Source organism: Cryptomeria japonica, chromosome 5, assembly GCF_030272615.1.
Source record: "Cryptomeria japonica chromosome 5, Sugi_1.0, whole genome shotgun sequence".
Classification (NCBI taxonomy): Eukaryota; Viridiplantae; Streptophyta; class Pinopsida; order Cupressales; family Cupressaceae; genus Cryptomeria; species Cryptomeria japonica.
In genome coordinates, this window is record NC_081409.1 from 817,199,893 (window position 1) to 817,209,669 (window position 9,777).

Genomic DNA, 9,777 nt, shown 5'->3' on the forward strand with positions numbered 1-9,777 from the left:
GATTATTGATATCTTCACAGCCTCCCCTGAGCCCAGCAAATCTGAGAAACTCATCATTATGACCCAGAAGCTCTCCCAGGACGTCGATGATGAAATTCAACTATGAACAAGGAATTGAAAAGGTGGAATAGTCTATGGCAGAGATAAAGAGAAACCTCAAGAACTTGGTTGACATAAGCAAATAAGAGATGAACAATAGTATAGAGGGGCTCAAAAAGATCAATGCAATGGTTGCGGAATATAGATCCATTCACAGTGAACCTGAGAAAGATCTTGGAGGTGATTGCATGGCTATTGGAGATAACAAAACCATTGGCCCTAGTTCCAGGACTAGAAGAAGGAGCAACAATAAGGGTACCTCTAGATTCATTATGGAGGATCTAGAGGAAATCAAAAATATTTTCATCTAGCAGAACAAGGAGCTGGTGCACTCTCTTAATTGAGTGCCTTTCTTTTGTTTTGTCTTGTTGTCTATGTCTCTTTTTCTTTCGTGATTGTTTTGGGGTGCTCCCCTATTTTTTTGTTTGTTTATGTCTATTTGGCAGATGGCAGGCTTTTGTAAAACTTTTGCTTTTGGGTCCATGTAAAACCCGTTTATTTCTATAAAAAACACTAAGTTCTGAAATATAAGTTGTAAATAATTGATGGATTTATAAGAAACTTTTACAACTAACTTATTACTCAGTCAATCCACTCCCAACAAACTAGGAGGACAACTCCTATTTCAAATAAACACATAGAGAAATTTATCAACTAAAGAATTAGTCTTTCTCATAAATCTACGACAATGTTCTATCTAGATCTCCTCACCTATCCAACACATTTTCAAAGAAAACAACTACCTCAAATAGAACTAGGAGTCTTCCTTATGGCATTAGATACCAACTTTGACAAGTTCAACAAATCTTTATCAAATAATGAATATTTCTCTATGAAATAGTAACAAATTTTTTCTTGCTAACTAAATCTCCCTTCATTAGCTGCATGCACCAAGGTTAATGTGCACAACATACATGTGCATAATATTGCCTTAAAACCATAGAGTTTTTTAGTGGTCAAATCAGTCGGAATTTCGTGGTTAATGGTACACTGTATTCTAGCTTCGCCATTGACCACACACTGTTCGACATGCATGCCCGTAATATTCTCATGGAATCACTCAGACATGGGTATTAGATCACCTCCATTATTCGCCAGAAATAGTAAAACCACCATGTACCCAGGACCTAATTCGCCAATGATAAATTAAATGTTCATTGCACACGTTGGCCAAATTTGCCAATATCAATTAAAACATTATAAGCATTCGAGGACCCATTTCGCCCTGCTTAAATCAAGATGCATTTTGAAACGCCCATGCAATTCGCCAAAAATGTAATCATGGATTGATATAAATACACTCTTTCTTACAATTTGTTCATGTTTGATTACTAAATTTGGGAGCTCTCAATTCGCATTCCACAATTTGAGTTGGAATGTCAAAGTTACAATCCTACAACATAGGCCCAGGCATTCCTGATTCCTGATTCAGAGAATTGAGAAGACATAAAGGTGAGTAATCATTTCTTCATACTTGATAGTATTAGTTTTAACGTTTAATTCAGAGTGAGAGGTCAATACTCAAGATGTCATAGTCAGACATGGGTGAGACTCCTCAGGGTTGTGAAGGGATTTAGATGTCAGACAAGGGTGAGACTGAGACTCCTTAGGGTGGTGAAGGGATTGGGATGTCAGACAAGGGTAAGACTCCTCAGGGTGGTGAAACTAAAGGGATTGGGAGGCCATCAAAACACCCAAAACTTAAACTTAAAGATACTACCATAAATTATTTCTTTGCAATTGGCAAAGTTTTTGGTCCATCAACTTCTATAGTTGCAGAAGCCATTCACAATAGCTCACCACCACCACAAGGTGGGATTGTATTTGAGTTAAATGCATCAAATGAGGATGACGATAATGACACAAAAGAAGAAGTTCTAAGGGATACACACAATGAGATAATTCACTTGGATGCAAATGCTAGTACTAAAGATGATGTTGGTGGGAAGAAAAGAAAAATGAAAGTAAAACTGGGCCAAGAGTGGGAGATGGCAAGGAGTTTTAAGATTGATTGGGTAGCAAAGTACCCATTCATTGAACTAGTCCCAAACAATGATGAACAACCAACAAAATGCAAGTGTAGGATTTGTAGCTAGAAAACTAAAAGAGAGAAGAAGATGCAGCTAAAGATTGACACCATAGAAAAGAATATTGGTAAGGTTTATGAAAAATAGATCATAGATGGAAAGGAAACACCAGTAGTAATATGAAAATCAAAGAATGTCTTCATGTTAAGTATGTCGCGAAATATGAAGAGCATAACCACAGAATGACACTGATTGGTAATAGTGGATTTCGAAATACAATCAAGGTTGGGCTTGAACATGCAGCAAAAGATGCAAACCTGGCAAAGACTATTCAGATGAGTGTTATTTTTCATATTCTGACGAGAGGGTGTCCTATGAAATATTTCCTAGAATTTAGTAATTTATTATCTTTTTTGAATGTTCCTCACTATCCTATGTCACATTGGTCAATAAATGGTGGATGGGAAATGACAAACTGTCTCGCTGAGGTGGAAAAGAAAAAATTACAAGAGAGTGTAAAAGAGTCAAATTTCATTTCATTATCCATAGATGAAGTTACTGCGGTAGATAACACTTCTTGGGTTTGTATGCATGTGTATACTGTAAAAGAATATGTCCACCGAGCTCATCTACTCTGTGTTCATAAAATCAGGGGCAATTCAACAACAAAGAATTTATATTTGGAAGTTAAGAAAGCTTTGAATGAAATTGCTAGTATGGATGACTTGACAATTGCCGAAAAGTTGGTGTGTGTTGGAGCTGATGGATCTATAGTAATACAAGGTCAAAGGACTAGTCTTTGCACAAGATTACAAACTAGTATTGCACCATACATGGTTGGCATTCACTACATGGCCCATCAAATGAATTTAGCATATAGAATTGTAAGCCATTTCCCTACAGTGTCGAAAGTTAAAGATTTGGTCCATGAGCTCACTCATACTTCTGCCGAAGTCCTAAACATTTTGCAGAATTTTAGATTTTTGTTGAGGGAGTAACATTAGGAAAAAAGATTCTCAGGGATGTTGAGACCAGATGGATCTCTATGCATGGACCAGTGAAATGAGTTCTAATAGAATATCAATCCTTGATAGGACTAATGTATGAGCAACGCCTCATAGTAGACAAAGCTCTTGATCTCTTACATAAGTTAAGTGATATAGACACTCTATTAACTTTAGGTAGTCTTCTCCCGATGTTGGATTCAATGAACAAACTTGTTAAGAAAGCCCAAGATAGAACTATGTATATTAATGACTATAGCACTATGTAAAATGACATGCTTGAGCCTGGATGGTCTATGTTCAGATCTAACAGGGTGAAGCCCAAATTTTTTTAGGTGACAGATAATTACAGATTTGAAGTATGCTAAAAATGTTTTACATTTCAATACAAAAAATGAGTTGTGTCTTTGTAAAAGGATTTCAGATACCAATGCACCAATCTAAGACGGGCAAGCGAGGAAGAGTACAACCAGTTAAAAGGAAGATTTTGATAGGATTTTTAAATTTATTAGTGATAATTTGAAGTCTATTGCATATGAACTTTCAACTGAGATTCATGAAAGATTCTCTCAAGAAGAAATACTTGAAGTCATGGGTTGTGTGTATCCTCAATTTTGACATTCAATTGGAGATAATCCAAATGATGCAAAGGTGTTTCATAAAAAACTAGAGGAATTGATATTGACATTTTCAAAAGATACATATTGCAATGGATAGCCAATAGAAGGAATTTTAAATTTAGATCATCTTAAAAAAAATGTAGCACTTTGCATTGTTTATGAAACAACAGTTGTTTGACTTGAAGAATCCATTTGAACCTGGATCAATCACAAGGCTTTGGAAAAGGATAGATCAAAGTGAAGCATTATGTATTGCAATACTAGAATATTTGAAACTTGCTAATTTATGTCAAACAATGATATTGGGGTTGGTGGAAGATGAGAGAGTTTTCAGTGCATTAGGGATTTTGAAATCAAAGATCATAAACAAATTAGACAAAAATTTGGAAACTTGCTTGAGGTTGTTTGTAACTCAGTATAATGTTAGAGATTTTCCTTATGACAGGGCACTGGCAATCTCGAATTGCATGCATGAAAGACAAGGGATGTGCAACACTTTAAAAGCTGGTGGTGCTACTGCTAGTGCTAGTGTTGAGACAAATGATGGATTGCAGACTCAAAGTCAGCATGAAGACAAAGAAATTTTTGAATACCTGACTCAGAATGAAGATGAACCTGTTAGTACTAGTCAGTTTCTGGATCTTGAGTCCATTTCGGATATATAATAATAGATGCCTCACACTGAGTCCTTGAAGTGAATTAGTAGTCAATTTATAGGTATTTATAATTATACTACAATTCCTGAGTCATATTATAATTTAAATTTGCAATACTATAGTTGTCATTGATGATTTTTGATATTGTATTCTTTGAATTTGTCAATCAGAATGGATACTTATAGTTATTTCATATTTTTAATTGTGAATTTGAATTATTAGTAAACAATTAGAATTTATTTTCTGAATTATTAGTAAATTGGTTCCACATTATGTTGAACATGAAATGCAACAATTTGTGTCACAAGATCCATAAAATTATTCGTAATGTATAACTATTAGAACATTTCTACTATTCTACATTAAATGCTTAACATAATGTTCATGGCGATTATGGTTTTGTGTTTATTTTTTGTCTTAGTTGGCTAGTAAACCAAAGTTGTCATGCATTGAAAATATGAATTACCCTCTCTTTATTTGTCCATGTCAATGTCAAGTGTGGTCAAATGGTTGGTCAGATAATGAGACATGTTTAATGTTTCATCTCTAACTCGCAAATAAATTTCATCTTTAACAATTTAAGTGGCGAGTTAGTGAGTGTTGGTTTGGATTTAAATCGCGAGGTCTCTAGTTTTTTAGGTGTTAGCATTTTATGTTAGCGAGCTGATATTGTTAATGAAATTGCTTTGGTCGTGAGGTCTCGAATTGGTTTGATTTTATGCATTATAGCCATGAGAGTTAGCAAGTAGGTCATTAATGGTCTGTGTACCACTACTTGCACTTGTTTATTAAGGTAATTAACATAAAACATCAATTTTTGTTGGTATTCGCTGGGTCGCTGCGATCAAGAGATAAATAGTTTTGAGATTTTATGGTTATCGCTAGCTCGCAGGTCCTTTATCATCAAGTCAGTTTAAGTCACGACCTTGCGAGTATTGGGAGATTTTAGTTGTCACTACATCACAAGATGTTTTGCACTTGACCATTTTATGTTGCGAGGTTGCGACTGGGTGTGATTTTATGTTATCGCAAGGTCATGAGGTTTTCACAGTTAAGTCATTTTTATTTGCGATCATGCAATGTGGTTGGTATCGCAGCTTAGTTGGTTTCATCGCTTGCTCGTAGGTTTTGAAGTTGTTTAGTATTTTATGTTGTGATCTAGCAACAAGTAAGTTGTGGTTTGATTTTGTGGTCATCGCATGCTCGCGGGTTTGTAAGTCTTAAGTCAAAAAGTGTTGCGAGCATTAGATGGCGGTTAAGTGTCTTGTTGTCATGGGATTGCAAGGGTTTAAGTCAAGTTAAGTTTTGAGTTGCGAGCTTACGATGAAATAAGTTGTTTTGTTAGATTTGTAGTGGTCACCAGCTCGTAGGTAAAGAAAGAATATTACAAATGTTGTTGCGAGGTTGCAACTAAAGGGCTTGATGAAGATCAATGGCTATCGCTCACTCACGAGATTCTTTGAGGATTCATAAAAGGGGTTGTGAGCTTGCAATTAAGAGGATTTGGTAGCATTGTCACTAACTCGCCAGTTACTTTGTAAATTGTTATAACCAGTTGTGAGTGTGCAATTAAAGATGGGGATTGACACGTGGACTTGTTTGCCAGGTTTTGTAAAAGTTTTGAATGGTAATTGCCAATCAAATAGAAGGGCATGAATTCAAATTCCACTTGAGTACTTCACCTTTGAATTAGTGCCATTGTAGCTAGTCCATGCAAGTGTGGTAATTAATGAGACTTGAGAGAAGTGATGATGCCCAAATACCATAAATTGCATGATCGAGGCAAGATTCTGTATAATTGCATTAATGCATTCTATCTTCGAGATAATCTAGTGAATTGAGCTCTGCAACAATGTTGGAGAATTTGTAGTGTTGGGTGTGGGAAAATTTCAGAAAATTGGTTAAGTTTTTCTCCTGTAGCTAAAATGAGCAAGGCGATGAGTGGAACTGGAGGTTCCAAGCCCAAGGCCACAACAAGTGGAGGACCTTGAGGTTCCAAGCCCAATGCCACTAAGGAAAAGAAGGATAAGAAATACAAAGAAGAATTTGTAGATTGCTACTAGGGACTCTTGTTGCTTTGAATACAAATGATTTGGCATGGAATGATTTATGGAGCCAATGCAGAAAACTGACCATGCTTCATATGACTAGTTCTGCTCTGTTTCATTATTTCTGGAATAATAGGGTTAAGGGTGTCTTGATGTCAAACCCTTAGGATTTAAATATGGCAAAGTTAATTGTGCTAGATGTGAATGTCGATGTGGATTTGATCAAAGAGTTGGCCAAACACAATTGCCTAGTATCTAGGGTAATCAGAAGAAAGAACCAGCTTGCCCTAGTTTCAATTAACAGAGCTAGTTTTGTTGAAGCTTTCCAGATTATCGGTCTTGCATGTACAAATATAGATTTGGAGTGGATTGCAGAGGATTGTGACAAATACAAAGGTGTTATCAAGAAGCATGCTATGCCTAGATACATGCTTAGGGTGAATAGGAAACCAGTTATAATTCCAGATAGTATCAAACCACCATTTGACATCACACCTTTCTACCATTATATGCATTGTACAATCTATGGATTATGTAGTGTGTTGGGTTTTGATGGAGATTCAACAATGTTAGCTGAATTATTGATGATGGCTATGGACATTCAGCACCCGAATGTTAACAAAGATTATGGTTATGTGGGATATGTGGTTTAATACATTCATAATACTCTAGTTGAAATTCAGAGTGTTGCACCTAGCCCTTCATTCAAGCATTATTTATTGCTAATGCATTTAATCTTGTTCTATAATGTGGAGTTCATGGGTAAATAATTAGAGATTTTCAAAGAAGAATTGGGTGTCTTAATTCCAATACAAAGATGGACCTAGGTTTGGGACAATAGGTCTCCCCATTCTTCTTTCCCTTTCTTTGAAAATTGGATTGTTTTGCTAATTATGGAAATGCTAGGAATAAATAGGGAACGATTGTCAATTAATTTTAAGAGAGTTTTAAGACTTTACCATTATGGTCCAAACTAGTCTATTTCACATAACTAGGTATACTTTTTCTTTTTTGATAACTTTACTATGATTAGAGTCTATTGGTGTCCTCAGCCTCCCCATATTTTGCCAAACTTTGTTCTAATTAAGATTTCTTTTATGGAGTTTATTTGGCAATTAAACCTAATTGAAAAAGAATACCTTGACAAACATAGGAAGGGTTCTCTTCTTCCTAGGCTTTGGGTTGTGTTTGATTTTACCATTGGTAGGAGTTCCTTTGATGAAGTAAGCAATTTCCTTAAACAGTATAGGTTGGTTAATGTTGTGTCTAGTTTCTGTGATCCTGAACAATTTATTAAATGTGTATTGCCAAAAATGACACCTTGGACCATAATAAAGGACCATGAACCATTGGATGATGAAGATGTGGTTAGAAATTTGCTGAGAAAAGAGGAAGTACAATAAAGGAGAAGAAAAAGGAAAAATTTGATGAGAGTTGAAGTAGAATTGAAGGTTGTTGACCCTAGTTTCTTAGGTTTTTTGCCCTGATAACCCGTGCCTAGAGAGGATTAACAAAATGCTGAGTTTATATGAAACTCTGATGGAACAAATGCCTCAAATTCCAAAAGTGGTTTCTCAGCAACAATACCCCCAAGATGGACATTCTTCACATGGCAAGAGGCCACTTAGTGTGTCTCATACTGATGTATAGAGTGGGGATGAAGTTCAATCTACTCGAGTCCCAACTGCAAAGAAACAAAAAACCAAAGAGGTCAGTACAATTGTGAGGAGAAACACTGCTAGAGCAATTGTTACAAAACAAGGACACTACTTTCATCAAATAAGGACACATCTCAGAGAAGTGGGGCAGAATGAAGAATGGGGAGAAACAAATGAAGCCCTTTATCAAGGCTTTGATGAGTGTGTGATGTTGTCAAATGAGTTCATGAGAGATGATGACTTTATTAAGCCAGATAAATTTAAGTTTTTTGACAAGGTTGAAACAAAAGCAATTAAGACAAAATCTGATCATTGAGGAAGGAAATGTAGAAAAGAAAGAGGAGATCATCAAGGCACTGGAAGAATATGATCCTGACAGGGAGCAAATATATGTGGAACATGAAAGCCAATTGATTAAGAGTATTGGTATGATTATGATGCCTAACTGGGATATCCAGTCTGTTTTTATTATTGATTGGATTAGGAAGCAAGAAGACCCAATGTTTAAAACTAAATTTGAAATTGGAGATGTAATAAGAGGATCAAGATTTAATCCTAGGTCAAAGATTCTTGTTGCTTGGTCTTTGGCCCCTTTCGCTCAAAAGCCCCACCTTCTAAATATTCAAGTAGAAAAGAAAGCTGATAGAATGATCTAGAATTTGCATAACACAATTGACATGGAGATTGCCTCATTTTTTACTCAAGTTTCTTTCATGATCTTATCAAAAATGGAGGATTTGTCAAGAAGATACATAGAAACATATAGCCAATTGATTGCATTATCTGAAAAATATGAAGAGACACTCATGAAGAAGGGCACTCTGGAAGAAGAGTTAGTGGAGTTGAAAGAAAAAATTACAAATGAGCCCCCTCCAATACAGATTACAGAACAAGTACAAGAAATACCAGCTAATGTGACAACAAAAATGGAGGAATACACAGAGAAAATTGAAAAGCTTGAAAAGGAACAAAATGTCAAGGCTATCTCTATTGTGTTAGCAATTCTGAAACACAAGATTAATGTATTGAAAGGAAAATTGATGGTAGTGCATGATTTGCACATTTCTTTGAAAGAGGCAAGTAAAACATCCTCTGAGGCTGTCGCTTTTCTTGGACATTTGTTCAATGTTTGGTCAAGAAGAAGCAAATTAATGGATAACCTAGATACTGTAATGATGTATAGTGATGAGTTCCCTCCCAAGATCAGTGACACTAAAGACATGGTGGAGGTAATGAATACAGCTTATGCATTTTTCACAGGGAAGGATGTGCTTATAAATGAAAAATTGCAGACATTTGGGGAAGGTTATAGTAAATTGGTGCCTTCAATTTATGGTAGTAATGGAGATTTGAAATCAGTTTCTAATTGGACTAGTGAATTTGATTTGATTCTAGAGGAAGAAGATATAATCAAGCATATAGATGAACAGGCTGATGCTGATTTCTTTAACGATATGCTTGATTCACTGTTCAAGGTTGAAAATTGACCATGCAAAGTTTATTGTTGACATCGGGGCAGTTATAGATGCTAGATGGACAGATTCAGTTGCAAAGTTGGAAGAGATAAAGGCATTCAATTGGCCAAAAGATAGAGAGGTGGATAGGTGGCAAGCCATGCTAAAGCAAAAGAAGAAATGTCAGGTTGCTACCCAAGATTCCTCATAG